The following is a 17514-nucleotide window of genomic DNA, read 5'->3' as shown; positions in this document are numbered from 1 at the left end:
TAAGGAAAGCAGTATCTCTGAATAGGAAAAAAATGAAATAGTGAAACTAAGCTGACCATAAAATGGAATGACTCTGCGTAGGACACAAAGTAGATATTTAATAAATACCCTATATCACATAAGGTGTATGTCCTTAATATACAGTATAAGATGCAGCCGCTTGATATCAATACAAATATAATTTCAGGAAGACATAAGAAAACCATTCCTCTAATTCCTATTAGGAATCTATCTAAAAACTTATTAAGTTTAAGAATGCAACATTAGCTGCTATAGGTCTTAAAAAAAACCCTACACTTAAGTATCATCTGAATAAAATTCATAAATGGTTTCATAAGCTCAAAGAAAGTAACATCTATAATATCTGGCACCCAAGTGGCAAAATATTTTTTTTTCTTTAATCAAAGAAGCATTACCCAGGAAAGTTTTGTCATATTATTTTCTTAAAAATAACTCATTAAGAAGGTCTCCATAAAAACATATTTTACAAATGAGTGGGATGTGTTTGTTTCTCTACTGAAACAAGAACTAACTTGAGGGAAGAGCACATTAACAAGTTCTGAAGAGAGGTAATTAGCATACTAGAAACAAAGATTTTTGGCACATGGGACCTAGAGCAAAAATGTCTGTCCTCCAGTCATGAGTCACCAACGAGGCTGCCTATTTACTGTGAAGCAATCTTTCAATAAAAGGAGCAGCAGGAAGAATACAGCACATGAATAACGATTTGGATACGTTCCCAGGAAGAAATCATAGTAAGACTAAGCCTGAGAAAGTTAGGTAGCATGCACTATACATTTTCCTTTTACTCTTACTCTTTGGTTAACAGCAGAGAGACTGAAATTTTGTCTGGAGTTCCAGTCAAAGTTTTCCACTTTTTATGGATTTTAGTAATACTGAATAAAATTTCCAAGTATTAGCTTGGTTTACATTTTGTGAAAAGCACCATTATAAATTATTTTGTGATGACATTTGTGCAAAGCTCTCACCTGTCACATGCCCACCCCAGCACACACACACAATAACACCAGAAGGCAACACTCTGCTTTACCTTCTGCTGAAAAGTCTGCTACCTCCAACGCTTGAGGTCCATACACGAAGCCCTCCTGGAATCTATGAACACAGCAGAGGCAAAAGGCAGAGAAGTTTATGTAGATTTAGAGTTACACTGCCCAAAACACAAAATGCCAAACGCCTATCACAAGTCTATATATCTGCCAAGGAAACCAGATTTGGGACTTGACAATGACTGAGTCAATAATATATTGGTATCATTCAGAGTTTATTACACATTATACAACTAATTATGTGGAAAAAAACCCCAAAAGTTAACTAATTATAATTCTATAAGGTGAAATTATAATTCAAAAGTTAACTAATTATAATTCTCACCAATATAGGTGATTTACACTATCAAAAATCCTAACAAAATTTTTAAAATCACGTGAGAGAGCCAATATAAGGAATATATAAGAAATTAAGTAGAAAAATTTACTTCACATAATGAACTATGATAGACTCAACAGCTTAGAACCAGAGACTGTTCAGAATATAGGAGAAAAATAATTAAAAACAGACCTGCAGAGGGGGAAGGGGAAAAGTAGACTGTAAAGATACTCTAATGCCAAGATTTAATTTAAGTCTGACAGCAATGCTGAAATGAGCCAGATACTACATATGCTAGGCAGTATGGGGGAAATCTACCTTGTTCGAATAGTATAAAATAAATATAAGCATGAAACACGAAGTTCTTTTCAGAAAACATTCATGTAAAAGATTAAGAACTTAATCAGGTAAAATATATAGATCCCAGATTTCATTTCATTCTTTACGGATACTGGGCTTAAGGACTACAAAATGCAGCTGGTATATGAGAAAAGGAGTCAGATAAATTTTACTAGCTATTAAATTTAAAAGAGGGAGGCATGTTATCTTCATGTAATATCAAAAAATCCTTTAAATATCATCAAATAGGAAAAAAAGAAAAGTATTATTTTAAAACATTTTAATATGTGAAGAAAGAAACACTGCCTTGAGGTCAGGTGGCTTGAATTCAAGTTCCAGCTAAATCACTTAACTGCTTTGTGACATCAGACAGGTCACGTAATCTCTCATATAACTAGAGTTGTTCAGTGAGGACCTTACCTCTCCAACCTGTACTGACTTCACTCTCTCAGACTTCTACTATCAAATGAAATGTGGTATTATAATCACAGAATGTTACATTTTGCAAAAATGTTATATCAAGTGCATTTGACATAAATTAACAACAAAAGTTGTTAACTAAGAAACAGAGGGAATATCTGGAAAAAGAAACAGCAATCCACTCCAGTGCTCTTGCCTGGGAAATCCCAGGGACAGAGGAACCTGGCAGGCTACGGTGCATGGGGTCGTGAAAGAGTCAGACACGACTTAGCGACTAAACAACAACAGAGGAAACATAAAGTGCCAAGCCAAGAAATCTGGGCAGCTGTATGGGCAAGGAAACCCAAAGATGCAAAGCAAAAGGGCTGAGCTGGTCAAAAGAGCCTAGAGTAGTTGACAAGGCTAAATGCCTGCCAGAAGGTCACAGTTCCCAAAAGATGGTTATATCATATTACTAATTCAGCACTTTGCCAAGCACTCTCTGCCTCAGATGTACCTTCTCTTAACTCCCAAAACAACCTTATAGACTACACCCTCCTCTAAGTTAGTGCTTGTGACATTTTAAACTAAAGACCCAAGACACAGTAACTTCCTGTATATCACATATATTTTTTAAAAGTCAAAGAGATAAGATCTCACCTAATAAAACAATTATGCAGAAAAGGCTTATATAGGATGTATGAGCTAGTCACTGTCCTAAAGCTCTGCAAGTACTAACTCATTTGGTCTTCACAACTTTGAGATAAGTTCTGTTATTATCCTCACTTAACAGATGAAGAAATTGACACACAGGGAGCTTAAGAAACTTGCCTAAATGCACAAAGCCTGAAGCGGCAGACCTGCAATTCAAACCCAGACTGTCTACTTCTAGACTACACTTTTAGTCGCTATATCATTCGGACTTCTATGAAATTAAAATCACACAAACCAAGCACTTAGCTATATGTAAAAAACAATTAAAAATGTTAAGTATTCAATCACGTTGCATTTGCAACATTTCCTTGGAAAATTAAAATTCAAATGATGGTTGTACAAAACATGTTTAAAAAATGAGAAATGCTTACAACATAAAACCAAAAGAAAAAATTCAAAAAAAATTTAAAGGCCTGAAAAAGACTGAAAAACCTATATCCAAATAACATTCAACTAATATTTTTATTACAGTAGCAAAATTGAGTGATTCTGTTTCCATTTATTAAGACTTACTGCCATGTGATTACACTAAACTCACTCTTTAATATTTTTAAATCTTCAAAAAAAAATTCAATACAATGGATACTAACCCAAACCCATTAGGACAGCTATTAATACTATAAAAAAAAAAATTCCAAGGACTAAAACAAGTGTTGGCAAGGATGTGAAGAAACTGAAACCCTTGTGTACTGTTGATAAGAATGTAAAACGGCGCAGTTGCTATAGAAAACAGTATGGCAATGCTTCAAAAAATTAAAAATAGAATTATCATTCAGAAATTCCACTTTTGGGTATATAGCCCAAAGATTTAAAAGTGAGGCTTCTCAAAGAAATATCTGTACACTCATGTTCATAACAGAATTCACAATAGCCAAAAGGTGGAAGCCACTCAACTCTTCACTGACAGATAAATGGATAAACAAGATACACACACACACACCACACAATGGAGTGTAATCAGCCTTGAAAAAGAAAAGCCTGCACATCACTACAACATAGAATAATCTTGAGGACATTATGCTAGATAAAATAAGGAAGTCTCCAAAGTACAAATACTGCCTGATCCTTCGGTACCTGAGGTAGTCCAATTCATACAGATAGAAAGTAGGGGCTTCCCAGGTAGCTCTGCAGTAAAGAATCCACCTGCCAATGCAGGAAAGTGGGATAGTGTTTGCTATGGGCTGGGTAAAGGGAAAAACTGGGGAGTTACTCTTTGGTATAGGGTTTCAGTTTTACAAGATGAAAAGAATTTTGTGGATAGATGGAAGTGATGGTGGCACAGATAATGCATTCAACATCAGTGTATACTTAAAAAGATTAAAGTGGCGAGCTTGATTTTATATATCTATATGGCATCACAAGTCTTTAAAGCAGTAATAGGTGCTAACTGTGTAGCATCCAAAGATATGTATAAAAAATTATGCTCTTTCATCTTCCAGAAAAACTAATGTAAACCCCTTTTTAACGTACGATTGCTATACAGTTGAAAAAGTATACTCTCTCTGTGTATATATATATATATATTTAAAGTGATTTCTATCAAGGCCATGCTTAACCAATGTTAATCGTCCTCAGTACTCCTTGGTGGCTCACTGGTAAAGAATCTGCCTACCAATTCAAGAGATGAGGGTTCGATCCTTGGTCTGGGAAGATCCCCTAAAGAAGGAAATGGCAACCCACTCCAGTACTCTTGCCTGGAAAATCCCAGGGACAGAGGGGCCTGGCAGGCTACAGTCCACGGGGTCTCAGAAGAGTCAGACACAACTTAGTGACTAAGCAACAAAGCAACTTAATTTTACTAAATGTTTAATTGGAAAAAGAAACTTTTTAACTAAAAGGTTAAAATAATTAAAGCATAATTTTTTGCTCTAAGAACTTAAAGAGTTCTTGTAACAAAATATCAATTTAAATCCTCCAGATTTCCCAGCAGAAGAGCTTAAAGATTACATTCTCATATTTTAAGAATGCCAGTCAAACCTCTTTTGTAAGACATTATACATGTACTACTACTTAGGTATTATATTAAATTGGTCTCCCTACTTCTGTTCTCAGTCCTTTTTGTTGCACATGTACCATATACCTGGTACATATATACCATATACATGGCTGCCTACCATATACCCATTCTCCCTTCCTGTTACTTAGTAACAGATCCTAGTTTTATTCTAGGCAGCATGTACCCAACTAAGGGTCTATACATCCTAGCCTTCCTCACTGATGCTGCTGCTGCTAAGTCGTGTCCAACTCTGTGCGACCCCATAGACGGCAGCCCACCACCAGGCTTCCCTGTCCTTGGGATTCTCCAGGCAAGAACACTGGAGTGGATTGCCATTTCCTTCTGCAATGCATGAAAGTGAAAAGTGAAAGTGAAGTCGCTCAGTCGTGTCCGACTCTTCCTGACCCCATGGACTGCAGCCCACCAGGCTCCTCCGCCCATGGGATTTTCCAGGCAAGAGTACTGGAGTGCTAGGACTGGTAAATGAGCTAGAAGTGGAAGTCACTGGATGGGACTTTCGGGAAAGCTACTTAAAGGGGACTGATCACTGATCTTTCTAACATGCAAATCATAACTGTCAAAATCCTTATCTTTCCACATAGGCCCTTTCGTAACTTCTTTGGCCTCTACCTATTTCTGAAGCCTTACCTTAGCCTTAAGCTCCAGCCATAAAGAACCACATGTAGGATGGGGACTATCATTAATAATACTGTACTGTATATCTGTAAGTTGCTAAGGGAATAGATCTTAAAAGTTCTCATCATAAGAAAAAAGAATTTTGTACCTACGCATTGTTGTTCTTCAGTCGCTAAGTCAAGTCTGACTATTTTGTAACCCCATGGACAGCAGCTCGCTAGGCCCCTCTGTCCATGGAACTTTCCAGGCAATAATACAGCAGTGGGTTGCCATTTCCTTCTCCAGGGGATCTTCCCTACTCAGGAATGGAAACTGATTCTCCTGCATTGGTAGGTAGACTCTTTACCACTGAGCCACCAGGGAAGCCCCTGGTGATACGATAAAAAGAAAGAGAAAATATGTATTCCGCACTTAGGATATAGTATACTATCCATGCCATCAGATTAATTTTATTAACTGTGTCATCTAAATTTCAAAATCCCAAAGGTTCCTAAGTGTATTATATCATTTACTATGAAAGGTATATTATAACTTTTCTCTTACATTGAAAATTAAAAAAGAAACAAAGAGAACCACTTGTAGCCTTTGCACAAGCTGCTTGTAATACCCTTCTCCTAAACCTTTCTCCATCCATCCCTCAAGCCTCAGCTCCTACAAAAAGCTTTCTTACTGCACCCATCACATACATAAGTACAGACAACACATTCATGCAACAAATATGAACAGACACTCTTCCTACTTTTACTGCTGACTACTTGTCATGTATGGATGTGAGAGTTGGAATATAAAGAACGCTGACCACCGAAGCATTGATGCTTTTGAACTGTGGTGTTGGAGAAGACTCTTGAGAGTCCCTTGGACTGCAAGGAGATCCAACCAGTCCATCCTAAAGGAAATCAGTCCTGGGTGTTCATTGGAAGGACTGATGCTGAAGCTGAAACTCAAATACTTTGGCCACCTGATGTGAAGAAATGACTCATTTGAAAAGACCCTGATGCTGGGAAAGATTGAAGGTGGGAAGAGAAGGGGATGATAGAGGATGAGATGGTTGGATGGCATCACCAACTCATTGGACATGAGTTTGAGTAAACTCAGGAGTTGGTGATGGACAGGGAGGCCTAGCATGCTGCGATCCATGGGGTCGCAAAGAGTTGGACGTGACTGAGCAACTGAACTGAACTTTTCCTGTACAGGTACTACTGTACTTTCCAATTATAAGGTAATTTTGGTTTTCTTATCTGCTTTTGTCACAAAAGTGAAAGTCCCTAAGGACAGAGACCATCAGTAATTCTTTGGCTTTCCATAACCCTTAGCACAGAGTCTAGAATACAAATTCAGTAACTGTTGGGTGAGTCAGTGAAGTTCAGAGAGACAGCCATTCTGAAACACTTCAAGAATTTCATGTTCTCGAACACTTCAAGGCACACTCTTGCCTCCATTTCCAATCACAAAAATTCTGATATCAAAGAATACATTAGAAGACATGATATGAGAAAGCTTAGAAGAGATGGCATTTAGATTTTTAAGGAAAAATGAAAATTAAGAAAAAGAGAGGTTTAATTTTAGTGCCCACTGGACAGCCCTGTCCTGGAGAAGGGCATGGCAACCCAGTCCAGTATTCTTGCCCGGAGAATCCTCACGGACAGAGGAGCCTAACAGGCTACAGGCCATGGGGTCACAAACAGTTGGACACAACTGAGCGACTAAGCACAGCACAACACAGACAGCCCTGTATCAGCTTCCTTACATTTAATTATTTCAACCCTCATAAAGTTTCTATGAGATAGTTCTTAACCTCATTTTAAAGGCTAAGAAGTACATAATTTTTTAAATAGCTAGGCTCTGACTACTTCTAACAACTGATATTCATTACATATTAGCTCTTAAAACTTTTAGAAATAAACATAAAATACAGTGGCCAAGAGAGAATTATCAATAAATAACTTACCAATTAACTTAGCTTCCATATGCTTTATCACTATTTACAACAGTTTAGCTGAGTTACAAGGAAGCCAGTTTTTAAGTGATGAGGATGAAAGCGCATGACTGACAGAATCAAAATTCAAACTTTCTGAAATAAGCTTTAAAGCATAAATAAAAACTAACAGCAAAATTTCAGAGTAAGTCTTTCTCATTACAATCTTCTTTCATCCCCTCCAGTATTAAGTAAGAGAATACACTGCAGGGGACAATGTCTCTCCTAAATTCTAGGTATGTCTAACAATCCCAATCAGTGACCCTGAGGGAAAGCCTATTTCTCACCACGTAACATTTAGAATAGTACCTTAGATGAGTAACTACATCCATTTAAAGGTTAGTAAACATAGTGAATAACAGAGTCTAAACAAGAAAATAACTCTAGGGAAAAAATTAATGTAATGTTGTGATCTTAGGATTCTACAATCCTTACCCAGATCTTCTCAAACCTCAAAAACAGATGCATTATGACAGTGTGTGTATTCAGGCAATTCTTTTTAAGAGGTTCATGAAAGGACATAACATGAAACTAAACAAGAAGTGCCCCAAAATGGTGGCACAAGGCATTTCAGTTAGATAAAGGCTCCTGACAGTGAGCATGGTTTAATGCAAAGATGAATAATCAAAAAAGTATTAAATTTCCTCCTATGGGGATACTTAAAAATTCAGGAAATTTTATCTATATGAAAGTTCATGTTTAATCCTATTTGAAAACAAAAGAGTTTGGCATCAGCAACCTGTGTCTTTCTCACCCAGGACCAAATGCAAATACCTTAGTTCAGTAACCCCCAGCCATTAAGCCACCAATCATCTTTCCATTACCTGGATACTGAAGATCCTTCACTGGCTCCCAGCACTCAAGTTCAGTTCAGTTCAGTCACTCAGTCGTGTCTGGCTCTCTGCAACCCCATGAACCGCAGCATAGCAGGCCTCCCTGTCCATCACCAACTCCCGGAGTTTACCCAAACCCATGTCCATCGAGTCGGTGATGCCATCCAACCATCTCATCTTCTGTCGTCCCCTTCTCCTCCTGCCCCCAATCCCTCCCAGCATCAGGGTCTTTTCCAATGAGTCACCTCTTCACATCAGGTGGCCAAAGTATTGGACTTTCAGCTTCAACATCAGTCCTTCCAATGAATATTCAGGACTGATCTCCTTTAGGATGGACTGGTTTGATCTCCTTGCAGTCCAAGGGACTCTCAAGAGTCTTCTCCAACTCCACAGTTCAAAAGCATCAATTCTTCGGTGCTCAGCTTTCGAGTCCACGCTAATATTGCCTTGCTATGCATATTGTTATACAACATAGAACAGAGGTTTCCCACTGAATTCTATAGCCCTGTTCCCAATAGCCACACACACAGTAAAACCTGGTTAAAGTCAGATCCTACTCAAAGACCCAAACAATCCTTAATTCAGGGTCAAAGAACCCCTGTCAACAACTTGCCCAAATGCCTCTCTCACCACACTCTGATCCCAATTCCTCGGAATTAAAATTGAAAGATTCCAACAGGAATCTGCAAAATATAAAAGCTAATGCTACAGTTACACAATAAAACAGAAGCAACTTCTTAAAGGACACTCCTATCCTCAGCTATTAATAATTCAAGGGAAAAACACAATTAAGAGAAAAGGATATGATATAATAGCTCTTATTTGTCAAAACAGAATTCTTACTTTTACACTCCCTTTCTAAACAAACCTGTAACTACAAGAAGAAAATAAGAACAAAAGATACATTTTCCATTCTGGAATTATACAGATGGAACAACTGCTATTTTTCCTTTTATACCACCTCAGTGACCCCAAAATTTGGACCCAAGTTCTGGCAATCCACTCAGCTACCTTCCTGGCCATTCTGGGGGTGTGAAGACTCCCTACCCCCACTCATCCAACTGACCACTGAATCCCACCTGTCCCCTAAATATTTTATCTTCCTCCTAGCTTTGTCCCGTTTTAAAAACTGTTTATTGTGTACTGGACTATCACTGAGTTACAGTGTTGTGTCAGTTTCGGGCATGCAGCAAAGTGACTCAGTTTTACATATACATGTATCTATTCTTTTTCTAATTCTTTTCCCACTTAGGTTATTACAGAATACTGAGCAGAGTTATCCATGCTAGTAGGTCCTTGTTGGTTATCTCCTTTAAATATCGTAGTTTGTACATGTCAGTCCCCAAAACCTAATTTATCCCTCCCCATCCCCATTTCTCCCCTTTGGTAACCTTAAGTTTGTTTTCTAAATCTATTGAGTCTATTGAGTCTATTTGTTTTGCAAATAAGTTCACTTGTTTTTGTTTTTAGATTCGGCATATAAGCGGTATCATGTGGTACTTGCCTTTCTCTGTCTGACCGAGCCCACCGGGTATGACCATCTCCAGGCCCATCCAATGCTGCAAATGCAGCTTTACCCTCCTTCCATCCTCACTGTTGCCTCTAAGAAGCAGGTCCTCATGTTCCGTTCACCTGGAACTCTCTAATAGCCTCCTGTTTCACTCTCCCCCTTCTCCTGTCCTCTCCACCACCCACACTGCTATAAAACTAATCATGAAATTCCATTCAACAAGGCTACACACCCAACTGTCAGCAGTGGTTATCTCTAGTGAATGCCTACATTTCTGTGTTATTTGTTTGCATTTTAGAACAAGCAAGTGTCCCTTTTACAATTAGAAAAAAAAAAAATTTATTATTTCCATTTGAGGGAACTATTAAAGTCTATTCCATCTGGAATCCAATATCCCACTTTAACATCATGTTAAAGGCCACATTCTTGAGCCAGGCACAGGATAATCCTGCTCTGCCTTTCTCCGACATATTTCTAACCTCCATGCCTAGTACATACTGAATACTTTAGCCATCCTGAATTACTTGCTGTTATGTTCCTTGATACCCTAATTTTATACACAGTGGAAGCATCCTCCATTTGGAATACAGAAATGCAACAATAATCTTGAGTCTGTTCCTAATAACCAAACTGCCTCTCACTAATTCTGTTGTTCAGTTGCTCAGTCATGTCTGACTCTTTGCGACCCCATGGACCGCAGCACACCAGGCTTCCCTGTCCTTCACCATCTCCCGGAGCTTGCTCAAATTCATGTCCATTGAGTCAGTGATGCCATCCAACCATCTCATCCTCTGTCATCCCCTTCTCCCGCCTTCTATCTTTCAAAGCATCAAGGTCTTTTCCAGTGAGTTGGCTCTTCCCATCAGATGGCCAAAGTATTGGAGTTTCAGCTTCAGCATCAATCCTTCCAGTGAACTTTCAGGGTTGATTTCCTTTAGGACTGATTGGTTTGATCTCTTCGCTGTCCAAGGGACTCTGCAGAGTCTTCTTCAGCACTAAAACTCAAAGTCATCAATTCTTTGGTGCTCAGCCTTCTGTATGGTCCAATTCTCACATCCATACATGACTACTAGAAAAACCATCGCTTTGACTATACAGAGCTTTTTGGTGAAGTAATGGCACAAACAAAATTTTGTATGCACCAGGACCCATGAGAAAGGAGCAGTGACCCCACAAGAGACTGAGCCAGACTTTCCTGTGAGTGTTTGGGAGTCTCTGGCAGAGGCATGAGTCAACAGTGGCCTGCTGTGGGGTCAGGGACACTGACTGGCATAAATCCTTTTGGAGGAGGTTGCCATTACCCCTACCATTTGGCCTCAGGGAGGGAACACAGCACCACCCATCAACAGAAATTGGATTAAAGATTTAATCCAATTTACATCTTTAAATTTAAATTACTGAGCATGGCCTTGCCCACAGCAAGACCCAGTTGTCCCCACAGCCAGTCCCTCCCACCAGGAAGCGCCCACTAATAGTTATGTCATTAAAGAAACAACAGGTTTATTTACCTCATCGTGCACCACATAATTTCTAACTGTAGCCTACAGTCCCACAGTTGTACCAACACACTAAATTCTTTCCTTCTAACCAGAAAGAAATTGCTGTTTTTAAAAGGATAAATAAGACGGCACTTTGCATCCATAGTCTAGAGATGATATGGGAAGAGGCATGATGCAGAGTGCTAAATTTGGGTAGGGGGATTGAAGAGTAGAGAAAAACAGGTCAAGTACCCTGGATAAATTTGCAGCACAACTTCTTGCAGAGTGGAACAGCTATATCTCAAGTGTTATAAATCTTCATCAAGTAAAGGCATAATAAAGTTAAACTGGAAAATAGTACAAGTATTTATATTATTTCCCTCCTTCTTTTAGCATGAAAATTCAAAAGTTGGCCACTTTTTCAAAGCACATAATTGGATTTACCTTCCTTCAGTTTCTTCTACTATGTAAACAAGTACAAACAACCATATGGAAATTAGAGACTGTATGTAACTTAATGAGATCTCTTCTTCTAATTATAAATTACATATAATTCTCTTTCAAACCGCATAAAACAGACACAAAACCCAGATTTTTAAAAATATAAACCAAACACATGAAAGAAAAAAAAAAGAAGACATTCCTTTCATCTGATTGTGTAACTGGGTCACACGAAACCAGCAAACAGCATTACCCAATACACATTTCTACCCAGAGAAATAAATGAAGAAAAGTTAGGGAAAGAGGGGTGAGGACAAACAAAGCTTAATAGGTTGCAGGAGCTAAGGGGCAAATCTAAGGATTTTCATACTTTTTGTGCTACATTATATAAGTTTTATTGAAAAGAACAGGCTCTTAGCTGTAATAATGGAATTATGGCTATGCAGAAGAATGCGTTTAAGAGATGCATGTTAAAATACTAAAGCGTATAGTGCATGATGATTGCAACTTACTTTCAAGTGGTTCAGAAAAAATATTTCAGTATGTACCAACATATTTACAGACAAAGCAAGTGCAGCAACCTGTGAACGATTTAATCTGGACCTGAGGATGGCAAACCACAGCCCAAGTCAAACCCAGCTGAGCCTGTTTTTGTAAACAAACACTGCCATGCCCACTCATTCACCTGTTGTCTACAGCTGCTTTTTCTCTACAGCTACACAGTTAAATAGTTGTAACAGAGATCATGTGACCGCCAAAGCCTAAAATATTTACTGGCCCTTTACAGAAGTACAGCAATTATCTGACCCTTTATGGGAAAAAAAAATTGCTAAGTCCTGATTGTAGAGAGTGGATATACAGGTGATCACAGAATCAAGTCTTCAATACAATCATAATACTGATATGATTCTAAAAACACTGTTACGCTGTTTGGGGTACAGAACAAACAACTTTTTAGGACAGCAATTTGGTGATATCTACTTTTAAACACTCCTATTCTATACCTATCCTATAGAAATACACAAGTATGCAAAGACTAGCAGCAGTGCTTACCTGTCAATGATGCAAGCACTTCACCTGTCATGCAATCCCCACAACAATCCTAGGAGCTAAGGACACTATACTCCCCATTTTACATATGAGGAAACTAAGACAGAGTTAATTTGCCCAAGTCATGCAGCTAATAAATGGTATAACAGGGATTACGAATTCAGATAAAACTTCAAAGCTCAATCGGAATCACCATACAACACTGCCTGTTGGAAAAAAACGACAAAATACTCCAAAGATGAATAGACAGAACCAATACACAAATGAAGACATTCAATCTCTCTAGTTATAAAATAATAATAATTAAATAAAAGCAGAATATCATCTTCCTGTCAATTAGAGAAACAGAAAAAAGCTAATGTGGGCAAGAGTAAGGAGAAAGAAGCAGCACTGTGTTCTTCTGATAGATGTGTAAGTAAAGTCAGCCTACTTGGAGAAAGGTGTGGCAATATGCTCCTAAATTCAAAATGAGCATATGCTGTGATCCAACAATTCTGCTTCTAAGAATTTATGCTAAAGAGATAGACAAGTGGGCAAATATGCTAAGCATTATTTACTATCTTAAAAAAAAAAACCTAGAAACAACCTAAATGTTTATCAATAACAGTAAAATACAAATAATGGAATACCATAAAGTCATTCAAAGTGATTATATAAATCTATATTACTAACACAGAAAGATATAACCACACATAGCATTTAAGTTTAAAAAAAGAACAGATCAAAACCACATATATAGGATGATTGTACTTCTGTAAATTTTTAAGTGAGTATGTGTGTCTGTGTACAGACCACAAATGGATGAAAAGATGTCAGGAGGGAAATGAACCAAAATATTAAGCAATCATCTCTAATTACTTAATATTAAAGTGGTGGGGTTTTGAATGTTTCTTACTTTCTCCCTATTTCCTTAATATCTAATTACTTTTCCTGACTGCATAACTTGTATTACTATTTTTAAAAACCATAGTCAATTTTAAATACTTGCTTTTCACATCTCCATAATTACCACTTCCTCATTTAAATCATGCACAACCATTTCTTTATAACATGCACTGTGTATTTAATTAAGGAGTTTGGAACAACTTGTTAAGGACTTCATGGCATCTTAGAAATAAAGATACTAAAGAGCCAACAGTCATCAAAAACTCATGCTAGAAAATTAATGGTAATAGGATTAACACATATATTTTAGTACAAAAGTATCATCTCCTTTATTTCTCACAACTCATAAGGAAACACCACCATCCCCACTTCTACAGACTTCTCTTTTCAGACCCTAAACCTTCCTGGTTCTGCCCCAGGTATTTAAAAAAAAATTTTTTTTTAATACACAATTAGAATTTATCTTGTCCCAAATCTCTAGATCTCTGAGTTTATTATTCCTTTCACCTCTACACTATATATTTACCACTAGTTCTACTAAAAATCACTACTCTGGCTCACTCTTCATCCTTCAAAACTCAGCTATCATAGCTTTCCTTGTTCTTGAAAGCTTCCAAATCACCTGTACACTCCTAGGTCAATTCAGTGTCTTTCCTGGTCACCCTCACAGCATCCTGTGTATACCTGGAAAACAGAATTTATAGCCCTGTATTGTAATCTCTTTCATTCTCTCACTAGATTATAAGAAAAGGATCTATGTCTCTTATCCTTACACTCCTAATTCCTACATAGGGTTATCCAGTAAGTGTCAAATAAATGAATGAATGATATTGCCAGTTATCTTTTTTCACCATTTATTTTTAATTTAGCCAAATATATTATAAATCCTTAAAGGTTGGAAACTTTGTCACATGTCCTTTTACTTTAAAAAAATTTCTTAAAAAAAAAAAAAACACTATCGATAAAAAAAGACCTGAAACCACAAAACTCTTGGAAGAAAACAAAGAATTAAATCTTCACAATCTAAGATCAAGCAGCAGTTTTCTAGTATAAGCAACAACAAAAAAGACAAATTGGACATCGTCAAAATTAAAGCCTTCTATGCCTCAAAGGACATCATCAAGAAAGTGAAAAACCAATCCACAAAATGAGAGAAAATATTTGCAAATCATAAATCAGATAAGGGCCTAGTATCCAGAAAACTCTTACAACTCAACAACTACAAAGAATAAAAAGACAACCCAATTTTTAAAAAGGGAAAAGGATTTGAACAGACATGTCTCCAAAGACTATACACAAATGGCCCCAAAACACATGAAAAGATGCTCAGTATCATTAGTCATTTGGGAAACACAAATCAAAACTATAATGTGATACCACTTTATACGCACTAGGATGGCTAAAGGGGCTTCCCAATGGCTCCACCTGCAACACGGGAACACAGGAGACATGGGTTCGATCCCTGGGTTGGGAAGATAACCTGGAAAAGGAAATGGCAACCTGCTCTAGTATTCTTGCCCAGAGAATCCCCATGGATAGAGGAGCCTGGTGGGCTACAGTCCAAAGGGTTGCAAAGAGTCAGACATGACTAAGCACACAGGCATGGCAGGATGGCTATAAGAAAAAAAAAAAAAACAAAAAACCAAATTCTAACAAAGAAATTGGAACCCTCACACATTGCATTTGGAAATGTAAATTGGTGCAGCTGCTTGCACAACAGTTGGTATCAAGAGTTCCTCAAAAGGGTTAAATATAGAGCTAACATACAACCTAGCAATTCCACTCATAGGTATATAGCCAATAATTTAAAACACGGTCTAACAAAAACTTCTACATAAATGTTCATAGCAGCATTATTCACAATAGCCAAAAAGTGGAAACAACCAAAGTGATGAATGCATAAACAAAACATGGTATATCCACGCAACAGAATATTTTTCAGCCACTTACAAGAGTGATGTGCTCATCACTTGCTAAGTGAAACAAGAGTGATGTGCTCATCACTTGCTAAGTGAAACAAGTCAGAAATAAACACAGCACAATTTCATTTATATGAAATCATACTATATAGTAGATAGTATACATATAGTATGATTTCATTTGTATGAAATGTCCAGATTAGATAAATCCTTAGAGATAGAAAGTAGATTAGTGCTTTCCAGGAGCAAGAAGAATGGGGAAATAGAGACTACTACTAATGAGTAAAGGACTTCTTTTGGGAATGATGAAATGTTCTAAAATTAGATACTGGTAACGATAACACAACTCTATGAATATACTAAAACCAGTGAACTGTCAAAAAATAAAAACCTCTGCCCTACAATGGACCTAAATAAATATTTCAATGATGAAAAATACAGTAACTTAAAATCAATACCTTAGAAATTCACAGAAAAGTACATCCTGACAACTGACAATAATTAATTTGCCTTCATCAGTCTCTTCATTAATCATCATGGATGCCCCATAGGCAAACAGTTCTCATTACCTTTATATCAGACATCTTGTAACAGATAAGAATGTTTAGGTAGGAATTAGACAAGGATACTAATATATTAGAAACTGAAACATACTATGGAATCTTAAGGGAAGTATTTTAAAATTTCTGTTCTTTTAAGGCAAGTAATTTGATCAAGATATAAGATTCCATGAAGTTCTAAAAGCTTATGTTGTGTTTTTGCTTGCTACCTATAAGCACATCTGGAAAGAGATATTTAAATTTTTAATTAAATTATATAGTTCTTAAAACCCCAACTTTATGCAGATCAATATAGGAATACTGGGGAATACTAGGAAATACCAGTTAACTTTGAAGTTTCCTAATCAGGACCTCCACTTTAAAGTCAAATATTGTTAAGCACAGCTTGATTTATGTATGCTCATCTTTTCACTTTACAGTTTCCCCTTGAGAAAGTTCCCTTTCTCAGAAAAAGTTTTAACTAAGTGTTAAACTAAGTGTTCACTGTGTCTATTGATCACAGTGCTACTTGGAATAATAAAAAGTTACAACCTAAGCATCAATCAACAAAGTAAACTGGTTAAACCAATAATGGCAGGTCTATACAGTGAAATATAGTCATTAAAAACAGAACAAAAAAGAAAAATAAAAAACACAACAGTGACTTTCTGCAAAGGTCAGAAAGCAGACTTTTAACCCATATCCTCAAGAATAACTGCATAACTGCATATAACTGATACTTAATTGATCGAAGGTTTGTACATGGAAACAGTTAAACCACAGCTGGAAAAAAAAAGTATTCAATGAATTGAGACCATAGCCATTATACAATGTTAAATAGAAAACACAAGTTACCAAAAGTCATGTAGAACGTGATCACATTCTTGAGAAAATATAAGCATATATTTGCCCACAAAAACATATATAAAAATATATCCTACACCATTCATCTATTTTAATCCTTTCTGATTATTTTTTCTAGCTTTAAAAATTATATAAATTTAAGGTGTACAATGTGACAATTTATGTGTACATCTGATTATCACAATAAGGTTGTCAATATATCCATTATCTCATAGCTAATAATGTGTACTTATTTTTTTTTATTTTTCTTAAACATGTTTTACTTATAAGAAGAAATTTTTAATTAAAAAACTTAAGACTCTCCTCTTTAATCTATTTTCTTTAGTTTGAAGACTTAAAGTAAAATAGCCCATCATGGAATGCATTTTTTCTTCCTAATAAAGTTTCTTACAACAACTAACTGTAGGTGGGGATAAAAATTCTATCTTCCTACTGAACCTAATAAGGTCAATCCTCATTTTCAAAACCACCAGGTGATTGTAATTTTTACTCAATACCTACCTTTTTATTGCTAATTTAAGCTTCAGGGAAATTTATCACGGAAACCCCC

The 17514-nt window shown here is 36.8% G+C and overlaps 1 protein-coding gene across 2 annotated transcripts in view; it reads right to left on the bottom strand.

Annotated features, from left to right (window-relative positions):
* CDK19 (cyclin dependent kinase 19) overlaps positions 1-17514 on the bottom strand; it is a 169231-nt gene that overhangs the window by 131819 nt on the left and 19898 nt on the right. Inside the window, exon 2 of one of the 2 annotated variants that reach the window (XM_018053070.1) lies at positions 1052-1113. The exons of the other annotated variant lie outside the window; for it this stretch is intronic. The gene's annotated coding sequence lies outside the window, so the exon portion shown is untranslated. The remainder of the gene's footprint in view (positions 1-1051; positions 1114-17514) is intronic. 2 annotated transcript variants of the gene reach the window in all.

Source organism: Capra hircus, chromosome 9 (assembly GCF_001704415.2).
Source record: "Capra hircus breed San Clemente chromosome 9, ASM170441v1, whole genome shotgun sequence".
Taxonomy (NCBI): Eukaryota; Metazoa; Chordata; class Mammalia; order Artiodactyla; family Bovidae; genus Capra; species Capra hircus.
This window is presented reverse-complemented; position numbering and strand designations above follow the sequence as displayed.